Consider the following 24,724-nt stretch of genomic DNA (forward strand, 5'->3'; position numbering starts at 1 on the left):
GGCTGATGAGAGTGGCATTGTGGGAAATGAACGGAGCCGAGAAATATGTGAGAGCGGGGATCAGAGGAAGTGCATGATGAGGAGAGAGTGGAACAAGAGAGTAGGTTTCAGATCAGGGAAGAAAAAATCGGGGGTTTTAGAGGTAAAAACAAAAATGGAAGAAAGTAAAATGACTAAATAATGATATATATGAGTGCATAAATATCAGTACACTTGAGTATTGTGATGTTATGTTTTGGGATATTGTATCAATTCCCAAAATTACTGTACTGATTTCTAGTGTAGTTACAATGTAAAAATTTGTGGCAGAAAGTGTTTTATTTGTAGCTGAGTTTAAACCAAGAGGCAAAGACCTTGGCTGGGGTTGACTCCAAAAATCCTGGCTCTCAAAGACTTGCATTTATTGTCATTATGAAAATACAAAATGAATGATTTTCTTTCTGGGGCTCATTTCAGTCTCATCTGTTTTCATTTGGAACTACTAATAAGTGATCTGGTGGTCCAGCTTTAATTTTTTGTTCTCTTAATGAGATCCCAGGACAAACAGAAGAGTTCGCTGTTGGTCGACTCACACTTTCACAGTTTTGGTTTATTGAATAGAACAGATTTTTCCCAGACAGACAGCTCCACTGTAGTTGTGGTTAGAAGGATCCTCTAACAAGACTGTAAAATGACTTTGTTACACGGTGCTTGATGAAGCTAAACATTTTTCTGAGTCTGTAAGATAACACTTAAACACTTAAACTAACACATAAACTCCCCTTTGAGCATTTGGACTTTAGTAGTTCTGCCTTGTTTGTCCATTTATGGTCACTTCTGGCTCCAAAATGCCAACATAGCGACAGCCAAATCACAATCTATTAGTTTCAAAATGGGGGCTTGGAAACCAATAGGTGACATGCTTTCCTTTATCCTTTAATTACGTACAGTTCATGGTTAAAACCACTGACCCCAAGAGAGCACTATTTTCATCTATGCTCAGCTCTTTCACTCTTCAACTCAAACGTTACACTGCTAATGTTAGCATTAGCGAACTTAGCTAGTTAGCTTTGCTAAAGGTTGGTATGTAAGATTCACATATGCTTGTGTGAAGTTTGTGTTGGAGCCGGTTTGCTGACGATATGCAACTGCATTTCTACAGTAACTGTAGCTAGCCTGGTGCACTCTTGCAACTAAAAAGGATCACTGAAGAACTCCGAAGTGAGCTCAAGAATCATCATCATTTCACAGATAAAATCTCTGTCCTCTATGTACAAGTCAGTCCAGGCTGTTATCATGGATTTAGGCAATGCAGTGAACTAACCTTTCCAAACAACTGGTTCCAGACTCCAACACAAACTCAGTGTAAGCTCAGCTCCATGGGCTAATCTTGTTGAACCTTTGATAAGGTGGTGTACTTTGGTGTTATGCTATATTTTACTACAAATGTTTTCCTAAAATTAGATTTAAACACATTTGCAATACATCACCCGTAGGCATACCGTCAAATTTTAGGTTAATACCAGTCATTAAAATAACAACAGCTGATAACCACTTTGTTTTTATGTTGTTTTGTTGCTAACTACCACTCCCTGACTGTTACTCATAATTAGAGGTGAACATGGTAACTATAACAACTACTTGGTAGCATCAAGTAGGCAGCAGGAAAATCTAAGAATAACAGATAACCATTGGGATGTTATCTTATTTTCTGAGGGGGGGAAACCAATGGCAGTGGTCAAAAATATTCATGTGATGGATGGGATGCATTGTAACTCTATGTGTATTAACAAACAGTCTGATCCACATGTATTGATCAAGTAAGGTGTATTACAAAGACAGAGAAGGAAAAGGTTAAGGAATTGAACATGAAGGTGTCACTGATGGACTTTGGTTGTCTAAACTTCAGCTGCTGTGGCGGAGAGAAGAAAAAACACGTAAACTGTCTAAAAACTAGATAGAAAAAGACTGAAAGACTAGAAATTTCACCTCACTTCATTCAAAACGGTGAAAAAGACACTACTGAGCACTGAATGAAAACATGCCCCAACTTTTCCTACTTTTATTTTCATAGGAGTAAATATTTCAAGAGAGGAATCTGTTTTATCTCCACTTTCACAGCGGCTATGACTATGCTTTACTTTTTTTTTTTTTTTTTACTACCAGTGCAAAGTATCTTTTCTTCTTTAAAGACTTTCGGTTGCATGAATTTTTTATAAGTTGATTTTTATAGCAAAATTCAGCTAAAGCAAGAGGTTCCTGATGCATTCTTTTGTATTTTACTGAAAAGGAAAACTCTAAATATTCAAACAAAATGTATTATTATGTTCCCAGCGATATATACTGTAGCTCAATGTGGCTCATAATTGAGCTCAAATAAAGATCTAGTGTGGAGTGTTTCCAGATGTTTACATGCCTCGCTACCATCACACATCTCACTGGTGGTCTAATATTGGCTTATTTACAGTTTTGCAACAAGTTATAAATTTAATTTTGAGACAGTGAATGTAAAAACGTGATTTATTTGTTCATAGCTTTTGGATCAAGCTCCACTTGTCTTTAACTTTCTGGGGAGCATCAATAAACTCAGCCTACTGACAGGAACTTGGAAGAAAGGTGCAGTCAACGCAATGTATTGTCATTACGTTGCAATAAAAGCAGTGAGTTGGTTATGTAAGGAAGGCGTCGGTGTGTGTGAACAAGCCCTGTTGCTGAACTGCCTTGTGGGATTCTGCATTTGAAGAGAAACCAGTGAGTTCATATTCTACAGGTCAGAAACAGAAATAATTGGCCATTTTGTCTTTAAGGGAGAAGTCGGATTCTGGTTATTTTCACTTGTCTGCATTGTGTAACAGCCCTGGAAAATTACAGTAGGGTAAATATAATTAAATTAGCAAAACAAAAGAAAATGTGTCGACAATACTCATAATGTCTTACTGTATTTACATTTTAATAAGCCACTATTATGTGAGCTTACACTGACTTTCTTTTGACTGTGGGAGGAAACCTTAAGCAAACACTCCAGATAAAGAGAGAACATGTTAACTTTTTAAAGCCAGGCCCCGCTGTATGAAACAATACTGGAGTTGTATTTTTAAAACACCGAGGGCAGAAAGGGTTTGATGTTGAGGACAAAGAGCTGCCATATGTCCTGGTTTGCTAATCTGGAGCTTTTGCAGTAAGATGATTAGAGGTTTGATAACCCGCCATTAAAAAAAAAAAAAACACAAAACAGCACAAAAAGGCTAAAGGTTTGTGTGGGACATTTTAGAATTGGGTTGTCTCACAATCTTGAACTGTTCTTTTCATATTAGAGCTGGGCAATACAGCAAAAAATAAGATTACAATATATTTTTGCCCCATCCTAATCAATACAGACATTTTTCATAGTGTTTAATTTAATAGTGAATAGTTTGAAGTGTATCCTGAAAGCTGAGGAAAGAGGGTTTACTAGATGAACTTCAGAATACGAAACATAACTGGCATTTTTTTATTTCCATTATCCATTCAAGAACAGATTTCTGAATTCACAAGGGGTCTTGAAGGCGTCCCGGTGTCCAGATCTTTACAAATCCAGTAAAAATGTCTAAACTAGAGGTGCAGCTATTGATTGTTTTTGTAATTGATTAAACTACCAATCATTTTTTTTTCGATTTGATGAAACGATTATTTGAATAGGCAAAAATAAAACAAAAATGTGAAGAAGACATGTCTGACAATGAAAACTTGTCCTTTATTCCAGAACCAGCTGAAACAACAACCATAAAAAGTACAAGTAAAACGATATATAAAAATATCCATATAGAATTAACAGTAGAAAAGTGTATCTATAGATACAGAGAAATAACTATATATATATATATATATATATATATATATATATATATATATATATATATATTTTTTTTTTTTTTTTTAATCGGTTAATCGTCTCAGCTATAGTCTAAACCTTGTCATTATCAGCACAAATCTCCTCATTTTGAGATTGTTTAATCACGTACTTTTTCAACCAACAAGTAAAAATGTCATGTAAAATGCCTCTGTTCCAGCGACAGAGGCATGTTGAAGACTGAGCCTGGGTTTGGCTGGAGGTCTGTTGGTGTGGTCTACTGAGTCACAGGGACCACCTGGTCACCACTGGCTCAGTCTGATCTGTGCCACTCACTGCTAATGTGAGCTGACACAGCAGCTCCCAAAGGACAGCTGGCTCCTCTGCAGACAATGGAGGCCACGCGGCGTCTGACCCAACTGTCCACGATAAAGTCACTGCTGCTTTGCCGTCGACTCAGCCACGGCGCCTTTTGACTGTGGTTTCAAAGGGTTCCTGAAGCACTGGTCAAATGATGATTTTATCCCTTGGAAACCTTTAGGAATCTAAAATCCAATCATCTGAATGTCAAACCTTTGAAATATCTTAAATGTTATTTTCATAGGTGCTCAAACAGTTTGGATTTAGTACTTAAAGTCTGTTGAAAACATCTTGTCCAAGAAAACAATCAAATTAGGAACTTTGTTTCTAAAGACATTAGTCGCATGGGAAGTCAGAAGAACATGAAGCGGTTTTAAAACGCCCCCAGCAAACACCTGCCATCAGCCAAAAGTGTCCTGCATCTGTATCTGGAGCATCACTAACACACTATGGAACATTAAACACTTCTTAAACTGCATTTGTAATCGTCTTGTAAGTCTTTCACCTCTGTTTCTTCATCTATTTATGTGGTTAGGCAGAAAACACATTGCAGGCCAAGGTTATGCGTTTAATAGTTTAACATCTACTGTAAAGCCATAATACATAAATCAAGCTTCATCTGAAAATTGATATCTTGTAGTTTCTGTATTTAACATGTAGCTACAACACAGTCTAAACTAAAAGGTGTCCCATAAGTCTCCATACATAGGAAAAATAAACGTTTCTTGACATAAACCATTTTTATTTATATAATATGCTCTACATGACTGCCATTTTGTTGGGAACACATTTCAATGCGTGTCCTCCACTGCTGAAGAACAATAAAGAAGAAATGTAAAGAAATACATGTTAGAACCATATGTATTATGTCTCCTATGTATGGAGACTTATGGGGACACCCTGTATATCTGGTTTAAACATACATTAAGTGACAGTGTAATGGTGTGAAATGCTGTATGTAAAGATGTCAGTGTTTGTTTGTTTTTTTTAAATTACCAATCTAAACCTTAAAAACACCTTTAAAAGGTACAGTCAGACCAACGTCTTTGCCTGACCCATGACTGGAATAATTAATCTTGTATCACAATATTTTCTGAAGACCAAATGATCATCAGCAGGTCTTTTTGCAGCCGAGTCAGGACCTGTTTTGAGTAATTAATCACAATTGCTGTTCTCAAAATATTACCGTTTGTTTTATTACACCTTCTACTACAATTCAGTGGCATAATGTTCATTAGTTTCCCTCACAGTTATCATTTTATAGTCAAGTTTCAGTTTATAGTTTTTGGAATGCTGTTTGTTCTGCTGTGTTGCATGTCATTACAAAGGCAAAAAAGGTCTCCCCCCAAAAAACAAACACCTTAAAGGGTTGCTACAGACTGTCAGATTGATGAACGTGGCTCACGACTCTACTCCGTCAGAGGATGTTTCTAACCAAACTGCCTCTGTTGCAGCCGCCCTGCTTTGTAAATGATAGCCATGCATCATGAAGAGGGAGAGCATGATTTGACAACTGGACGATGGGGTGTCAAAGAGGTCTTCTATAATAAAATTACCGGTTGATGAGTTCCATTAGGCTTTATGAGGGGTGTGTGTATGTGTAAGTTGGAGTCCTGCTGTAGTTTTCATCAGACTGATTTGCAGGTTAACCATCTGGCTATAAAGCTCCGCCTGTAAATCCTACGATTCTCCCTTCTGTATACATGTATGTCTATGTGTGTTTTTCTGCAGGCTACACTAATAAACCTAATGGCTGTAAAGTCAGATGCAGGCTTTAGTCCTATTAAAAGGATGGAGTGCTGCAGTGCTGCTCTGGCAGTTATGGAATTGGGACCCTTGTGATATACCGCAGCACGGTGTTCCATGACATTTAAAAGCCTCCCTATGCACTGAGCTAGATGATAAAACATGCCATAATCCACTTCATCACACCAAATGTAAGGCCCTAATTTTCAAACTTGTTCAACATGAGCAGCAGCAGCCGTCGTATCGCTTTAAGGGCTGAAACAGGGACTTGTTTTCAACGGTGCTGCTTGATGAAGCTCATAATCAGTTCCAATTAAATGTTTACTGCTGTGATTAATCATCAGTCAGGCTAATGCAGCTGTGTTAGGCTGAGTCGCGGCTTGTTTTATTGAATGTATACTTTGTGGGGATCACACTGTTGATACTTGCTGTATGGGTGGGTCGACATTGTTACTTTTGGGGTTTTTTCCCCCAGACATAAAATGGTTGGGAAATATCATTAGACCGTAAGTAATGTAGGATCAGTTGGCTGCAATATTCTGTATTTCCTTAACTGAGATATAGTCTACGTCTTTATGAGAAATGTATTAGAAACACAGTTTGGCCCATGTGGATACAGTGGGTAATGTTGTAGCATGGAGCCGATCCCACTGTCACAGTTCAGATACTACAAATTCCAAACAATTGCACCGTGGACTTATGTCATAGTTTTAAGGACAAACATTTTTTTATATGTAATATGACTAAATCTGTTTATATAAATTAAATATAAAAACTACTATATATATATATATATATATATATATATATATATATATATATGTATATATATATATATATATATATATATATATATGTTTTTAGAGCAGCTTAATCAGTTAGCTAGTCATCATTAGTCATTACTAGGGCTGGGCGATAAAACGATAATGATATACAGGGTGGGGAAGCAAAATTTACAATATTTTGAGGCAGGGATTGAAAGACAGTGTATGACCAATTAGCCACAAGAAAATTGAACATAATAGAAATGTTTTATTCTATGTGTCCTCCTTCTTTCTCAATAACTGCCTTCACATGCTTCCTGAAATTTGCGCAAGTGTTCCTCAAATATTCGGGTGACAACTTCTCCCATTCTTCTTTAATAGTATCTTCCAGACTTTCTCGTAATAGTTTTGCTCATAGTCATTCTCTTCTTTCCATTATAAACAGTCTTTATGGACACTCCAACTATTTTTGAAATCTCCTTTGGTGTGACGAGTGCATTCAGCAAATCACACACTCTTTGACGTTTGCTTTCCTGATTACTCAACTAAATGTTCATTGTGAATTTTGCTTCCCCACCCTGTATATCGTGATATAACTTTTCCTCGATAGAAATATGCTTGATACAATTTCAATAGAAGTCATTTGTCCATGTTTTGACAAACATAAGAACAGCCAATCATAATTAAGTAGCGCCGCACCGAACCAATCACGCTAGAGCCACAGCAAGTTAGGTTAGGAGATGATAAGTGTTTCCTCCAGAGCAAATTTGACCAAGAACTCGGGCGACTGGGTACTGAACAGTAGGGTGCGGCATAGAAACAGGAGTCAGATGTTCAAAGCATGTACGTTTCATTTTTGATTTACACCAGTTATGGCAGTACGGAACTCACCCCCCACGTATATATGCCCAGCATTGTTTGTGAAGATGGTCTGTTTTGTTTGTGTTCTCTTTTAAAACTGAAATCTTATGCCTGCTGGTCAGACTTTTAGTTTAGTTCTTAAATATATGGACTGTTTATTTATCTGAAACAGTTGTATAATGTTCTTCAGCACATCTGTCGAATTCAACTTCTGACAGAAAATAAATCATATTTAAATCAAAAATAACCTTCTGATGTTCTTCACAACTACCTGATCAGTAACCGGAAAATTTAAGCTTCACAAAAATAATGATTTGATTTATCGTAATACATATTAGTATTGTCTGATTTAAAAAAAAAAAAAAAAAAAAAAAAATTATTGTGATGTGATTTTTTTTTCCATATTGCCCAGCCCTAGTCATTACCTGAATAAAAACGCAATTTGACCTGGAACTGACTAAAGTATACTATAAGTTGCTTTATTCTAAATCATTTACTGACATTTGATCAAAGTTATTAGGTAGGTAGGTAGATCAAAGTTCTAATTTTTTATGATTTAAAAAAAAAAAATCTTCCCATTTACTTATAATGGGTGAAATACGTGTGAGGGGCGGGGTTTGCCTGGCACCACTTGTTTTGTATTATATGAGACAGATTTATGTTACTATTGATAAAGATTGTTCCTCTTTCTGTTGATTTGTTATTTGCTGGTTGTCTTGGCACAGGTTGAAGTCTATCCAAAGATCAACCGCAGGAAGTAAAGAGACAAACATATCGCGTTTCAGGTTGAATTGAAAACAATTAAACATGATCAAACTCCTTGGGAATGCTTGGCAGCTTTAATCAAACAGCACTGACAGAAAAAAAAAACCTGTTTTTCTACGCTCCTCGTCTTTCTGCCGGCAGGGATTTGCAGCAACAAAATAACCGGTAGTGTGGCCTGATGTTTGCTTGTCAGGACCCGTTAAAGTTTTCCTCTAAAAGAGGTCCGTGGCATTTATGCCTCACTTGGCTCTTCTGTGTCTGATGTTTCACACCTTTGACCAGATCTTTCACACACATAGGTGGGTGTTTGTGTGCAGCTGTGCCCTTTTTCTGTCTGAGGCTGCTAGACTCTGCCTTGCCAGGGGAAATGGAGTGTGGTGTGTGTGTGTGTGGTGTGTGTGTCAGACACTTGAAGATTAAGATTAAATGTTATTTTGCTGCTGCATGCCTCTACAAGAAGATTTGTATGTACGTGTGTTGGGTAAGGGGGGTGGGGTGGTATGAATAGTCTGTTTCTGTGCGATGTGTTCATTCTGTGTTGCTTTTTGGATACATTTCAGTCTGTTCTGTCCGCTGACGAGGATGAGCATGTCTGCGACCAGAGCCAGATACATCAGCAGTTTTTGCCAGCAGGGCAACGTGATTTCAATTCCATAGCCAGGCTGTAAATAATTAATGCAGCGTGACAGGGCAATGAGTCTGGCTGTCCTGTTTGTCCTGTAGTCAAGACCCTGGATGAAACTGTGCAGTCCGACCCTGAGCCAATGCTAAGTACTCATAATGGGATGTAATAGAATTCCCTGTCATATGCCTGTTTCCCTTTTTTCTCTCTGCACAGTATCTCTTGCATCCTGCTGTTCGCCTCGCTCTCATTCCTCTTGTTTCCTTTCTAATGGCCCTCTTTTCCTGACAACTGCAGAGTTAAAGTGCTGTCGCCTCCGTTTAGTTTCGCCACATCTCAGAACGCCGCTGTCGGGCCGAGCAAAGGCTGCGATCCAGCATCAGTCCAATTTTAGCTGTGTTTGGATGAGATAACTGTCTATCTGGACAGCTCTTAGTAATATCCTTCTTCTATGTGGCAATTTACTGCACTAATAGCCCCTCAGAGTTTCCTTTTATCCATCAGTACTGCGTTAACAGTTTGTAAAGCCCAGATGATGGCAGTAAATGGATAGGACTTTGTCCGGACAAGTTGCTTCATTTAAGAAGTTTGCATTCTTGCTTTGAGCAGTAAGTCAATAGTGAAGTGCATTTACTTACTTTGAGTCAGTGGAAGAAGTATTCAACATGTTTGCTTAGTATTAAGAGCACACTGTTAAAACTACTGCACTGCAAGAAAATGTTCTGCACTCAAACCTCACTGACATTAATGTTTTAGTTATTATTAACAGCACAACTCCCTTAAAATTATAGAAGTCAAAGTATTCAACGTGTCTCCTTGTCAGTGTATTATTACTATTTATATATGATGTCTTTGGATTAATATTGTCAGTGCATTAATGTGTATTTTGCATGTTTACTGCTGTATATAGTTCAATTTCAATTCAAGTTCATTTGAGCTTCTTTAGATACTGTTGTGTAGTCTACAGCAGTGCATTAATTATGCAGGAACCTTCTATCTCTAAAAGTCACCTTTTCATGAGCTCAAGAAAAAAAATCCAGTGCATTTTTTTTTTTTTTTTACCAAATCCAAGCAGTATTAAAGAGTTGGTTTGTCTTAAATCTCAACTCATGATGGAACACTTAATCTTTAATCATAAACATTTAAATCATGGATTTGAACCGAGCAACAGAGGATGAAACTTGTCGTCTGAAAAGGGGTTAAGTATCACTACCTAAGGTTTGTACTTAAGAACAGTACTGAGTAAAAGTACATAAGACATTCCACCTCTGGCTTAAATTACAGGTGAAGGTTATTATTGCTGATGTTCTTAGACATGTGCATTCTGGGACACTTTACATGTTGCCACAGAAATTCTGTGTTTAGAGATATATAGTCCTACAACAGTCAAAGCACAACAAAACACAGTGTGAGTAGATTTTGTCAGCTTTTGAATTAAGTAGCACAGCCACAAGTTGATTCTTGCCTCCCCTTTCTCTCTCTCTCTCTCTCTCTTCATTTGCATTAGAATGAAATCAGAGCTGGTTCTTTTTCTTGTAAACAGTCCCGAAATGCTAGATGATGTCCTGGAAAGAAAAGGTTATTTCACCGGGCTGGAAGGAATCCTCGTTCGCACATTGCATCAGAACCCGCATGCAGATGAGATTTTCAGAGGCACTTAATAAGGGGTTTCAGGGTTATACTTACAGAGGAACGTCCTCTGTATTTACCATCTAGAGCTGCTAGACTCTGCTTACATAAGCACAACCCTTTGCCAGTCAGCAGTCAGTCAGACAGACTTGGAAAGAAACAGGGAGGTATGCAGATTTATGTAAATGAGGTTGCCATGGGGTTTGTGGTGGTGAAACCGTGGTAACGGGGAGAGGAATGAGGTAAAGAGGGCTATGGGCTCCGGGAGGACGTTCTTTACCACAATGCCCTCTGGTGTTTGTTACACACTGTGGTGGGTTGTGGGTTGTGCGAGGTAAAGCCATCCACCTCTTAAGCCTCTTCTGCAAGCCTTTCATGGCCTCTGTGCGGTGTCGTGTTGATGGCATCCAGACGTTTGTAGACAACATATGTGTGTCTGTCATCAGATGAGATAGCAGTTTTTGTTGACAATTTCCAAATGGTTTGGAGAAGGCCCTGCATCATTAACATCATATTCCCAAAACCTATCTACGGAAATGTACAACAACACAGGTTGTTCATGGAAAATAAGCAAAATGCATATTTGAACAGTAACCTTGCCACTTTGTATATGAAATATCCTACCTGGTTGACTGATCTAGAGGAATGTTGCATCTTCATCCCTGAATCAGTCAAGAGTTATGACCCTTGACCTTCTGTGTCAAGGGCCATGAGTGTCTCTGAATGTCTCCTAGGGATATGGGAAGAGCAAACAAAACATGTTGCTCATTCTTTGCTTGTTAGTTCAGAGATGGTACCAGCAATGTATGGGCTTGGTTGGATTTGTATTTTAGAAACACATTTGGGGTCTGACTTTGTCATGTATTTAACCCAGAGTTAGGAGATTAAGAAAAATCGAATACATGACATTTAACAGTTTATATTCAATGAGTCCATAAGATGTAGACGTAGTGAAACAATAGCCATCGCATGTCCAAATTCACTAATCTTTGTTGTTTTGTCTCCCAGTGAATACCCAACACACGCACACATGGGCAGTAATTAAGGGTGCGGACCAAATATAAGCCCACAGCTTTGATTTCATGGGATTAAATCCAACTGGCTGCCAGATTGCCATTCTTCTAGCCTAATCAAAAGATTAAGGACACTAGATGACAAGTGGCCCGATCATCTATGGCTCCTGCTGTTCCACTACATTTCCAACTTGTTTTCACAAAACAAGTTTTTTCTCTTGTCACACCCAATAGTAACACGTGAGCTTGTCATTCTAAATCACAGCCAACGGACTTAACTCGTACGTACATAATTACAGATGCATACACACACACACAGACACTTATTGAGCTGCGGGCGTGTGAAGACGTCTGCCGTCCTTGCGAGAGTGGTGACGACAAGTGGAGGAGACAGGGGAGGGACGCGTCGGTTCGCCGGACGGGATGTGTGATGGCAACAAGACACGTGTCTACGTTACCGTCTCCTGGACTGACTATAATAAACCCTGCGTGTGTTCTCTGCCACTTAAGGATGTTTAGACAGACCGATCAATAGGTTGACCGAGTTTAAACGGGTCTTCTTGTTCCATTCAATAAAGCTTTGTGCATTAAGAGCCCCAGCTGACCTCCATGCAGGTCCCAAATGACTACAGTGTGTGTAATTACACGAAGCATACGCCAGTAACTGTGGATAATTAGATTAAACAAGTAATTACTATCAATCAGCTTGATCTGTTTCATACAGATAGCAAGACTGATGTAATAATGTATTAGACATGGACATAATTTGTGTGAATTAATGAGTTTCAGCCTGTAGATGACAACAAGTGTGCACCTGTTCCAGTATTCAAAGTGAACTCCAGAAACAGTTGTGATTGAAACTATATATCTGTTGTGTGATTATAGAAATATATGTATTGATTATACTGTTGTGCCACTAATCATACATTTTATGGCAATATTTTCATAATCACTGTCTCTCTCCTACCATCCAAATACATACACCCTTAACAGGGTAACATTTTTAACAATAAAAAACATAGAAACAGCACGTTGTCATCTATTCCCGACACTGTTTTGTATCATTATCATTATTTTAAAGGTTCTGCCTCTAGAATTCACAAATATTTGTCACTTCTGACCATATTATTCTAACTATTAAGTTCCAACCTGGTTCTTTCAACCCTCACATGGAAGAAACAGAACACCCTTTGTCTTAAACAAAATATTGATTTGACATTTATCACAATAATTATTGACAACTTACATGAACATTTGTCCTATAGTATTTAGAGTCAACAGGATTGGGAAGTTTCAAAAGATATTTGAAGACTATTTTGTCATATACTGTAGTATCACATTAAATTGATAATATTATTATGTAATATGTATTATGTAAAATGATAGATTGTGACTGCTGCTCATATAGATTAGTGATCAATATATCATCCAGTCTCCAAAGCTTCCCATTTGACCTATAGAATATCAAGACATTTCGTCCTGATATTTAGGTATATACTGTTCTTTTTATTTTCCTCTTCCTTCCTTATCCATACCGTTCTGCTCAAGTGGTTGACACCCCCTGGTAGAGCTGATAGGGGAGCTTATTTTAGATGTGATTTGTGATATCCTGTCGGTGATATTAAATTGGAAAAGTATGTACACCATATTAAATAAATATAAAAAAATAAATAATAAATAAATAAATAATATATATATATATATATATATATATATATATATATATATATATATATATATATATATATATCTGTTTTATTTATTTTACGGTTTTAACAGCGACACTGTTACCTGCATCAGTGAAGATGAAATAAGTTTTCATATTCTCCAAAGTCTTACCAATACTTGAATACCTTTTCAATGTGTTTAGAATATCACAAAGAAGGACAATCAGCTGCAGTATAAAAGAAAGAAAGAAATAAAAGAAAGAAACCTAAATACAGGAAAAAGTTGTCCCATCTGAAGTTTTACTCTTTAACTGTGAGCTCACAGTTTGTGTATTCAGTGTCCAATTGTGGTCAAGGTCCAAGGTCCCCTTTTAGCCAATCAGCTGTCTGATTTTTGCTGCCAGCCCACAAAGCGCTTCATGGGGCTATAATACACCTGTGTTACACCAAAGAATACTAAATATTTATGTGACCGAAAACTCCTCAAGGCAAATCTCTTGTTGCAGTTTCATATTGACAGAGGATTTCTCATATGGTCTGTTAGTTCACATCGTTGGGAAATGCGTTGCATGTTCAGCTGCCACTAACGGTTAGTGAGGCCCTGTCTAGATCCACCGCTGAAAGGCGGCAAATGATTAAAAAGCTGATTCCACCTGGTCAATGTTTAAGATTTAGTGATGGACACAAGTTATCCTTTTGAAGGGTAATCCATTTGGCTCTTTCACACTAGTCACTCAGTGTAGTTCGTCTCTTTTCAAGCATAAAGCAATACTGCACTTGGTAATATTCACACGCACATGAAAAAAATGTCTTGCTGTTTTTTTTCCCCCAAGAGTACACTTGAGCCACATCTACACTCACGTACACTTGAGGGTGCGTGTGAGGTGAAGCTCCTTCTCCCTCAGAGCGGGTGCCATGTCTTGTCAGATGGGGTTAGCTCCCCGCCAGCTGATGAGCCAGTCGAGCCTTTGAAGCCCTTCCAGGGCCCTGTGGTTTATACGTGCTTGGGTTGCCAGGTTCTGCCATCCCCCTCATTAATGCAGCATGGGTGCCCACTTAACTTGTTCTCTGTTGCTCTGGTCGACTTGCCCCAGCTATGACCAAGCACTGGCCAGCTGAGCAGAGGAGGCACGCAGCATTGGCATGCATATTTATACATGAAGTACCTATAGACTCATACAGAAAATATGCACAAAATAAAAAAGATACACTGTAAACAGGCCAAATATTGACTTTTATTGTGACTATTCTGGAAAAGACAGTCTTGCTATTAAGCTGTTTACATTCCTGCTAAAAGAGAATATTTCCCTGATAGTCACATTTACATTCAGTCATGCATACTGTGATTTACGCTGCCCTAACATGTTCTAGCTACATCATATCAGATAGGACTGGGTGATAAAGCAGTGTAAAAACAGGATCACAGTGAAATTTTTGTGATAATGATGATAAGCCTTTGACATTTTTACTCTATGGGTAGATCTAATAATCATGGATCACAAATCATACAGACTAAATAAATGTGACACCCATGAAGTTTTGCATTTCTGAGTAAATTTCAGAAAGCTATTCATCACAGACAGGTTAATGTTTGTATGAAAGGATGAACTGTAGGGGCACTGACACACAAACTGATGCATTCAAGTACAGACTATATATTCAGGAGTCAACACTCAAATGGTGACAAACAGGTTATATATATGTGTTTCTTTTTCCCCTTTATTTAAATACATAGGCCAACACCTGTCAGCACATTGCAAGGATGAAAACGTGAACTTCCCAAGTACTTCAGAAATCAAATGTTGAAAATTTAAAACGGTTATAAGGATAGAAAAAATGGTTGGGAAAAAATGTTTGAAAAAACCCCCAAAATATGTGGTAAGAATAGAGGACACAGGAAACAGAAGCAACACTGAGGATGAAATAAAACTTGTAATGCAATGATATTTATTGAACTGATATTTGTCATTATTGTTTTGTAGTTTAGCAATGAAACAGCTGGATTCAGTGTATCTACTATTTTGTCTCTTTATTGTTTTAACAGGCTGCTGCAGGTGCTATGTGTTTGTCTTATCATTGCCAAAAATAGGATTGTAATTCAGAAGCAGTTGTGTTTCTACTTCTAACCAGAATATTGGTTTGTTTTTTTCAGACTATTAGCTTAGACTTATGTCCCAAACAAACCAACCAAGTTACATTAAACAAGAAAGATGCGATGTGTCACATATGTTACACACACATGTTCAAAGACCACCTCTGAATAATACAGCCATGTCTCATGTTATTATCTTCATTGGAAAAATTTCCTTTTAGTATCTGGAATATGCTGTTTATACCACCACCAAACTTAGAATAGTAGTAATCCTCACCATCGTGTGTAAACGTAACAGCAGTCGAACTGTTTTAGGTGTTGATTCTTACCATTTTGTTTTATATTCTGCTGTTTTTTACATTTTCCAGTTGTATTACAGTCTCACAGTTGATCCGGTGTGTTCTCTGGTCGCGTTTTTTAGGTTCATGGAGTCGTACTGTATGATGGATAGACTTTCTATAACAGGTGAGGTCAGATTTTCACATGATTCAGACAACGTCGGGTGTGGGTGCAGGGAAAAGTAGAGCCAGAGAGACTGTTTACACTGTTTCTGCTCTTTTTTTTTCCTTCAACATCTTGAGGTAATTGACCCAACCTTCCGCCTTGAACACACATACTGGCTCCCATACAGTACAATCACAGATGGGTTTGAAAATCCCCTCTCTCACACCAGCTCTATTTCACTCCCACACACACCCACAGATACACACTCACGCACAGTTTAGACACAGCTACATGGGTTCCTTGTCATACAAATGCTGCACATAAGCACTTATTTCATGCTCCTCACACACACATATATATATGTATGTATACACACACACTGCTGAGAGAATATCCATGTCTTTGCGCTACAACACTGCAATACAGCTGTGAATAGGAGATGAAAGCCAAAGCCGAGCCAGGAATAATAAAAGCACAGTGATTTTTAGTGCACTGCAGGCTTTTAAACAGCCATGGGATCTGACTTGAAAACATAAGGGGATTCCGAAGCCTGGTCCTTTTTAACCGTACTATTTTTCCAAAGCTACTTTGATGTAGCAAAGACCTTGGAGTCAACAGCACAGAGGCTGGTTTTTGCTGTAATTGTAACAGTCCTGCCAGTATAAGCAAAATGCTCAGTGTAAATTTGTACACGTGTGGTCTGATTTTTTTTTTTTTTTTTTTTTAAGTCCTGCCCCTCCTTCCTCATGCCCGACTCCATGTTTTCCCTCCTTTACTCCCCAATTCACTGCCCCTAAAGACAGAACAAATGTGGAGATGAAAGGCAAAGTGGTGCAGAAGAGAAGTTGTCCCAGAATAATTGAAATAGCAGCGTTTTTTATGGAACACCACATTAATTAAAATATATTTTGTTTTTAAAAACTGGTGTGAAACAAAGAAACAATACAGTTTTGGCTGACCTGAGCAAACTGAGCTGCTCAATATACCCTCTTTTTTCATATTTATTCTTATATATTTTATCAGTCTGAAACTTTATTGGTAAAAATTTCACTGATTCATTTAGTTAAATTAAATGCAAAGGAATCATGGGGTGAACATTTTGAGCATTTAAGAATCAGCAAACGACAGTTTTACATGATGCGTGCAGCACTGTAATCAGTTGTTCTCCTCACCAACTAAAGCTCACTGTCCCTGAACATTTAACTAACAATAGTGAACTACTGAAATATTGAAAGTGCAATTAATTATTAAACCACAGAGAGGATGAGGGTACATATATGATCTGAAATAAGTGAGCATGGTTTCATTATAAGGCATTTATTCAGAGCAGCTATGTCAGATGAAAATTGGAAAAAATCTGTGTAAATACCTCAAATTTGGTGCTTCTTGTGTTTTATGGCACACAAAATAAGGATTACTTCAAGACTTTGCACTTATTTGGTTTTTGTATATTTATTTTACTTTCTTTTTTGTTCTTACTACTGACTGAGTGTAAACTGAACCTCTATAACCTCTTTGTCTTTCATTAATATTGTAATAAGTAAGTGAAATATTAGGTGAAAATCCCCTTTTTTTAACCCATAAAGAGCCAGTGCTACTTTTGTGGCACTTCTAAAATAGTTTTTCCTCAATATTTGACTTTTCTTAAGTGATTTATCACCATTTAGCCTATTATATTATCCTCTGTATTTTGTGTTTTTTCAGTTTAAATCATATATTTTCCTATATTTAGCTGAAAGATAATATAGTTGTTCATAAAAGCTCTGACTGAAGTTGAGTTATTTATCAAAAACAGAGAAAACTGAAGAAAAAGGGGCTTTTTCAGTAAAATATAGTAACTGAACATAAACCAAGTGTCTCCGTCCACTGTCATCGATCCAACTCCATGGGTTTTACTAGTGAATCAATGTTGTAGAAGATGGTGGTGTTTCCACGCTCACTACGGAGCCTCTGAACGTCCAAATGGGTCATATCTGATGACCATGAAAAGATGACAAACTGCATATTACCTGAATTATTTACATGTATTGATAGGATTAGTGGATCAACAGGTATTAAACTGTTAAGTTCAGTAGATGGTTTTGGTCTTTATGGGTTAAGACAAATAACATCACATACTCCCAAACCTCTTGGCCACACAGCACTAAAATGCCCCAGAAGACCCTGGTGAGAAGATCTATTCAGAACATAAGGCTTATTCTGCCTTCACGTGTTATGGGAATTGTGGTAAATACCAGTTACGAACTCAAAAATTGCACATGAATGCCCCCCCACGTCGTATTTTCTACTGGAGAATTGGGAAAAAATTTTGATCCATGGCATGAAAATAACTTGACTTTTTCAACATGATGGCAGAGAGCAACGAAGGATTCATTCCTATTAATAAACAATGCTTTTATTAACATTCTGCTGCTGTTAGCTGATGATTTTGCACATTTACAGCCTACACAATTTGAATAAAAAAATTACAAAAACTATGTAGCAGATGAATGAACACGGCCAAAACTGTTTCATCCAAGTAGCAGGTCGAGATAAATTGTCAGCCATTTTTCTTTTTGCTACGACAACAAAAGCACTTGAACGCGACACACTTGTAATTTCAAATTCATAAGGGGAAAGGGTCATCTTCTTGATTGCATGTGAAGGCAGCATTAGAGATCCATTTAACTGAGAGATCCGTAGAGTCCATATAAGTGTAAACTAGAAGGAGAAAGATCTAGGAGCACAGCCTATTATAGATAATTTCATGCTGCATTTAGGTGCTCCATCTCTACTCCTTTCTCAGTGGGAGGATTCTTTTGGGCAGCCATGCTTGAAAAACAACACAAACAACATGCAACTACACTGCTATGCATATTAATGTACAAAAGGGCCTAAATAAGTGCGCAATGGGAAAAAAAAAGGAAGGAGCTGTGTGGACTGCGGCCTACTTTCTCAGCCTCTGTATGGCAGTCAGCTGTAGGTGATGGACTTTGGAAGTTTACAGGCTTTTTACTGATATGGCCTTTTTATTTTATGTTGTCTTATTTTAAGGGCTGTTGTTCGTTGTATCATATTGAAACTGCAACTGTAGACAAATATATTACAACTTTCTAAAACTGCAGTGGATACCTTTGGAAAATAGTGATTTGTAGTTTGGTAGTTTACAGTTTATACAGTTTTGTTTACTTGCCCTCAAACACTTAGGGAGGAATTTAAAGTTCTTACTTTAAAAAAAAAAAAACAACAAACTTTAATTTAATTGATTTAGATTTTGCAAAGTATTATAAAGTTCTTACCTACTGTCATCAACATTTTTTGGTAAAGAATTTTCTTTAATTCCAAGTGGCACTAAAAATACAGACAACATGGTATGAATTAAATGCTGTGGTAGGAATAGTAATGAGGTTGGATGGAGACAGAGGCTACATTAATATGAGCACAGCAGAAAATGAAGAGCCAGTGGAGATCAGGACCTTTTTAATAAAGCCCAGTCAAAGTGAAGCAACACACTGAAAAATGATTTTAGTGTCTTTTTTTTTTTTTTTTTCTCATGAGCCAATTTGACAGCGGGTCCCTCGAAACTGTCCTCACTTTACTGATTAAAAGCTGAAAAAGAGAAGCCAAAGTGGATGGATGTAATAAAAGAGAGAGAGAGATTGGATGAGGGAGTGGCCGCTGGAAATGGGTCACAGTGGTACTGACGTGATACGAAGTGACGTGCAGAGAGAGGGACGGACTCGCCACTGTCTGCGTCGCCTTTTGTCTTGCACATGTATAAACAGACGTGCATGCTCTATCATTACAATACATCAGCTCATTTCATTTGGTAAACACTAAAAATTGCTTACTTGTGTGCTGTAATATCAAGCTTTCACTGTTCCCTCTTGTCTCCTCTGTGTCTGTGTGTTATTGCTTAGACGGGCATTTCTACTTCCCCACATCAGAGCTTCTTGTACTCACTTTATCAGCTCTTGAGATCACATTCAGGTTATGCATAAGTAATAATGTCCTCTCCCTCGGTGCTTGTTGTGGATAAAAGAGTAGATGCCAAGCTGAGTTTCGCCGGGTAATTATTTTGGCTGGGACTGTGCGATCCCTGCATGATCTGTAGCTTTTCTGACGGCCCTGTGGAGGAACGCAGAGGAGAAGATGTGAGTCGGAGGGGTGGAGGGATAAAACGATGGAGGAGTGGTGGGGGGAGGAGGAGCCGGAGGAGGCTTTAATTGCCCGAACCATCTCCCTCCAGGACTGCTCTCTGGAGTCAGGTGTTAAAGAGAGTGGGACGGCTGCAAGCTCCCTGCAGAACCCTGAAGCTCTAACATGTGTACAGTTCAGTGTGGTGCAGCTGTTGAGGCAGTTCCCACAGCATATTTGAGCAGGACCACTTAAACGTATGACATGTGATGCGCTCTGAGATTCAGTGCAACATCCAAGACTTAGAGCTTGGAGAGAAATCATGCAGTGTTTGAAGACTCTCTGCATGTTATTATAGCTAACAAAAACTAAGACTAAAGCTAAAACTCAAAGCAGTAGCTGGGAAATGTATCAAATTAATACACTTAATCAGCCTTGTGCAGTTTTTGCACAACAATTTCAAAATGCAACTTCATTGTGTCTTGTAATATACAGGGTTTATCTAAAAAACTGGACATTTTGAAAAATTACCCCCAATTCCACATTTGATAATTTTTGGAATTTTCTTTTATGGACGCTGGTAGGGATGGGATTGGTGGATATTTGTCTAAATTTACAGACCCAGGTTTTCATGCATGAGTGAGCAGGGGCAAATTGCCCCTAACCCTAACCCTAACTGGGGGTTAACCCTAACCCTAACTTGGCCTGTCCTCAGTGACATTTTCAGGCCTAAACAAGTTGAATTAACTTTGAAAGGCAGGAACAGCTGCCATAGGTAAAGAAATGAAATTGACATGGTGGCCAAAGTGTTAGTGCTGTAACCTGGCAATTTTGTGGAAAACAAAATGGATGCCCATTGTCCCCTCCCATGACCTTTGATTGGATTTAGATCCCACCGCTACTTTGCACAAACCAGTTTTAACTTGGATTGTGCAGTTTGCCCCTGCTCACTCATGCATGAAAACCTGGGTCTGTAAATTTGGACAAATATCCACCAACACCAAATACACCCTGTATACATGTGAAGGTGTTTCTCCAGTCATATATGGTGTATAGTTTTAGTAAAGAAAGTATGTCTGAATCATGCTTTGTCACCAGTCCATGTAGCTAGAAACCAATCAACTAAAATATTTGATTTTTTGATTGTATTGCCGAGCTCTACTACCAGCAAAAAAAAGAATTTCATAAAAAGCTCAATATGTGATATTTCAGTGAGCTTACATGGAGTTTGTGTTGGAATCTGTGCAATCGGTACTGGTGTTTTGTTAACATTAGCTAACTCATTTCTAAGATAGCATTAGTTATTGTTCAGTGTTGCTGTTGGTGAAGAAGAATTGGGGCCACATTAAATGTTGAAATAAATGTGAGAGTGTGAGAATGGAGTTTTCAACAAGTCAATACTACAAGGATAAAGTTGACAGTAATGGTTTAAGAAAAAAGTCAGTTACAAAAATGAAGTTGTAATTCTCTCTTTTTTACGAGGGAAAACAAATACACCTCTCAAGATTACACCCAAGATTAGATTAGATTATATTAGATTAGACTAGTCTTTATTGATCCCACAACGGGGAAACTCACTGGTTGAGGCAGCAACAGATTAAAGTGCAAGAAAACAAATGTGCATGCATTAGTATTTGATCATATGTTAAATGCATACTTCAATAGAGTTTAAGGAGGTGCCCAGCGTTCCTCATTTTAATGCAAATGAAAGACGGTTCCTCTGATGTTTGCTCTTTGAGTTTATATTCTTAAAATTATAAAATTAAAAACTTTTTTCCTCAAACTAAGTTGTTAGCTACAACAAGTTAATTGTAGCTAACGTCAACAAATGACCAAGGCCCAAAACAAAACTGACTAAAGTACTAACTTGTAAACCAACATTTTAACTGTGGATCTATATCTAAAAGGTGAATGGAGTCATATTTATTACATCGGATTAGTGTTTTGAAGCCAGGAGCCATCTTGGGTGTTTGGAGCTAGAGGTAGAAATGACTGTAGTTGGACAACAGGAGGGAGATGAATAGTACTGAGACTGACGCAAATACTGGCTCTGTAAAATAGTCAAATCACACACAAACAGGCACAAATATATTTAATGCCATTATCATATCTTTCTTATTCTCTATAAATAATGGTTTTCCTCAAGATAATGCATAACTAACACTAAATAACACAACCAAAACCACTCAGTTCTTCTAGCAGCTAGCTAAACTAACTAAAACTAAAATGAAATGAAAAAACTGAAGTACTCAGTAAATATGAATGAAAACTATAATAACTCTGACATAATCCACCTTCTAAGTCCCACCCTGAGTAAAGCACATAAAGATTATAATCCATGTGCATCCATTTTTAATGACTAATAAAGAGCCAATATCCTTTATGGTATGTAGAGTTAACATTTGTTTCATGTGTGATCTAAATGTGCAGGTAATTTTGGCGTACTCAACACACTTTTCCTCTTTTTTGCGCCTTCTCTTTTTGTTGTTTGAGTGTGCTGGTAATGGCTGGAAGCTGAGGAACCTTCATCCTAATCGGCTTGAGATCTGGCTGCAGGTCAGGCCAGCAGATGAATCCAGATTAGAGGGTCACAAGGCAGGGAGAGAGGATTACCATCTCTGGGCACTGCAGCCTCTTCTTCTCGCTGTCCAGCCACCATTTAACAAGGCAACTGAGCAGTTCTGTCTGCTGCACTGCCCCCCCCCCCCCCCCCCCACACACACACACACACACACACACACACACACCTCAAAATGCCAAGGCTGACCTTAAATAGCCATGCAGACCTGAGTTGTTCACCCCGTCTGCTTTGAGGTCAGAGATCAGCTTTGTAGTTAAGAAAACGATGCAAACCCTTCTATGAAAAAAAACAAATTTAGGTGATCATTTTATCATTCAGCAAATTTATCCCAACATCTGTGCATTCCTATAGAGGAGAATTTCGCAACAACAGCCTGGTTGCTGTGAAATTCGTGTGGACATAAGTGCTTTGTGCAGAATAGCACCCCCTGGCTGTAGATTTCACAGAGACACAAAGATCAGAATGAAAATCAACTGGTTCAGCTTTACTCAAACCAGTGGAGGCTCACTGATGCAACAAGTTGTGATTTTGTGTGTGTGCTATCCCTACAGTGATGACTTCTCTTCTGCATCTTACTCAACCCCCCCCACTGTCTTTGTTGCCATCTCTACATCGCCGTTTCCACTCTTTGTCTCTCCGCTCTTCCATTTAGGAAACAAAATAAAGTGAAGCTGTGTGTGCAGTGCTCTGTTCTCCTGACTATTTGCCTGGGTGCAGTTCGCCTGCTTTGATCTCTCTGTAAATTAAACATGTCTTTTTAGATAACAGGCTCTGTGCCACCTACTGAGGCAGCGCTGTACCTCCACTCTACAGAGAGCTCCCTGTCCTCAGTTTGAACTCAGCGAAGTTGATTCATGTTAACGCAGAATGCCGCCGCTTTATCGGGATCAACAATGGCGGTGGAAGTCTCTGTGGAGTAATTAGGCATCACTTACTCTGTTTGTCACATGCACAGAATAGAAAGCCGCAGCTAAAATGTGACGGTGATGTCTTTTCTGAGCTGAACAAGGAGAAGATGTAGACATGATCTCTCAAGTCCCAGTGAAGTACTGAGTGAAGGGTATTCTGGGTAGGAATTTTTACTGCTTGACCCTTAACATTAACCTATGACTGTTTTTATTTTAGAACACAAGGCCTTTTTCAGAAATCTTTTGCATTTTTGTATTTGCGTTGCAGAACCAGTGCACAGTTTTCAGTTCTGTTGACCCAGGAACGGTCATTTAGTGGACAGCAGACACAGATGCAGACATATGTCCTCATGCGTTCTGTTGATGACGTGTACCGAGGCCTGTTGCAATTACTACATAATCGGCTTATCGAAATTATTTGGACTTAATACAATTATTTTGCATGATTGTGACAATTGTGTCCATTCTTTTGCATGAAAACAGGTGTTGTTGGGCATTTGTTTGTATATTTATGTGATAGGATTTTTATGGAAGTTATTGATATCAAATATCTTCTGACTTTTTTGGCCATAACCTAATGACAAACGAATGCAGTTATTTGTTGTGACTTTCAGTACTAATGCATATATAATACATAATGTATATTATAGAAACTATTGTTAGGATAATACTGTACTGGTGGATTCAAGTGAGCAGAAAAGGCAGTTATAATGTTAACCCTTTAATGCATGAATTATGAGATTTTTTTCTGACTATTTTTATACCTCTTTAGGCATGAAAAAAAAAAAAAAAAAAAAAAAAAACAGTGTGATTGAATTTTTTTATGAACGTATTTTTCATGAAGTTACAAAAATGTCCACTCAGCTGGACACCATGTGTTTCATTTTTGAAGCGACATACTGTGTGAAAACCATGAAATAAAAACATTTGTAATGCTGCTAGTCTGATATTTTCTCACATTTTAACATCTATAATACTAGCTATTACACACTCAGATAATATGCAAAGAAACAACATGTTTTTGTTTTTTATTTTATTTTTTTTAACTGTTAATTACAGTCTAATAACAATTAGCAATTGATTTATACTCAAATATGTTACTGGAGATCAGGTTTATCAAGAACAGGAAAGTTACAGTAGTGGGAGGAATGTCAGTGTATTATTATGGGATGGTGCATAAGTGTCCACTGTGTTGGCTGATATGGAACTAAAACAACAAATCCATGAATATACAAGAGAACAGCTGGAGAAGAACTGTCCACTGGAGTGACCAATATGCATGAAAGGGTTAATCATTAATTATTTGTATGTCAGTTAATATTAACTGAACTTTCATTATGGTGATAGA

General features: G+C 37.9%; 1 protein-coding gene across 3 annotated transcripts in view; it reads left to right on the top strand.

Moving 5' to 3' along the window:
* ccdc85cb (coiled-coil domain containing 85C, b) overlaps window positions 1-24,724 on the top strand; it is a 64,592-nt gene that overhangs the window by 18,708 nt on the left and 21,160 nt on the right. The gene's annotated exons all lie outside the window — the stretch shown is intronic.

Source organism: Sphaeramia orbicularis, chromosome 24 (assembly GCF_902148855.1).
Source record: "Sphaeramia orbicularis chromosome 24, fSphaOr1.1, whole genome shotgun sequence".
Classification (NCBI taxonomy): domain Eukaryota; kingdom Metazoa; phylum Chordata; class Actinopteri; order Kurtiformes; family Apogonidae; genus Sphaeramia; species Sphaeramia orbicularis.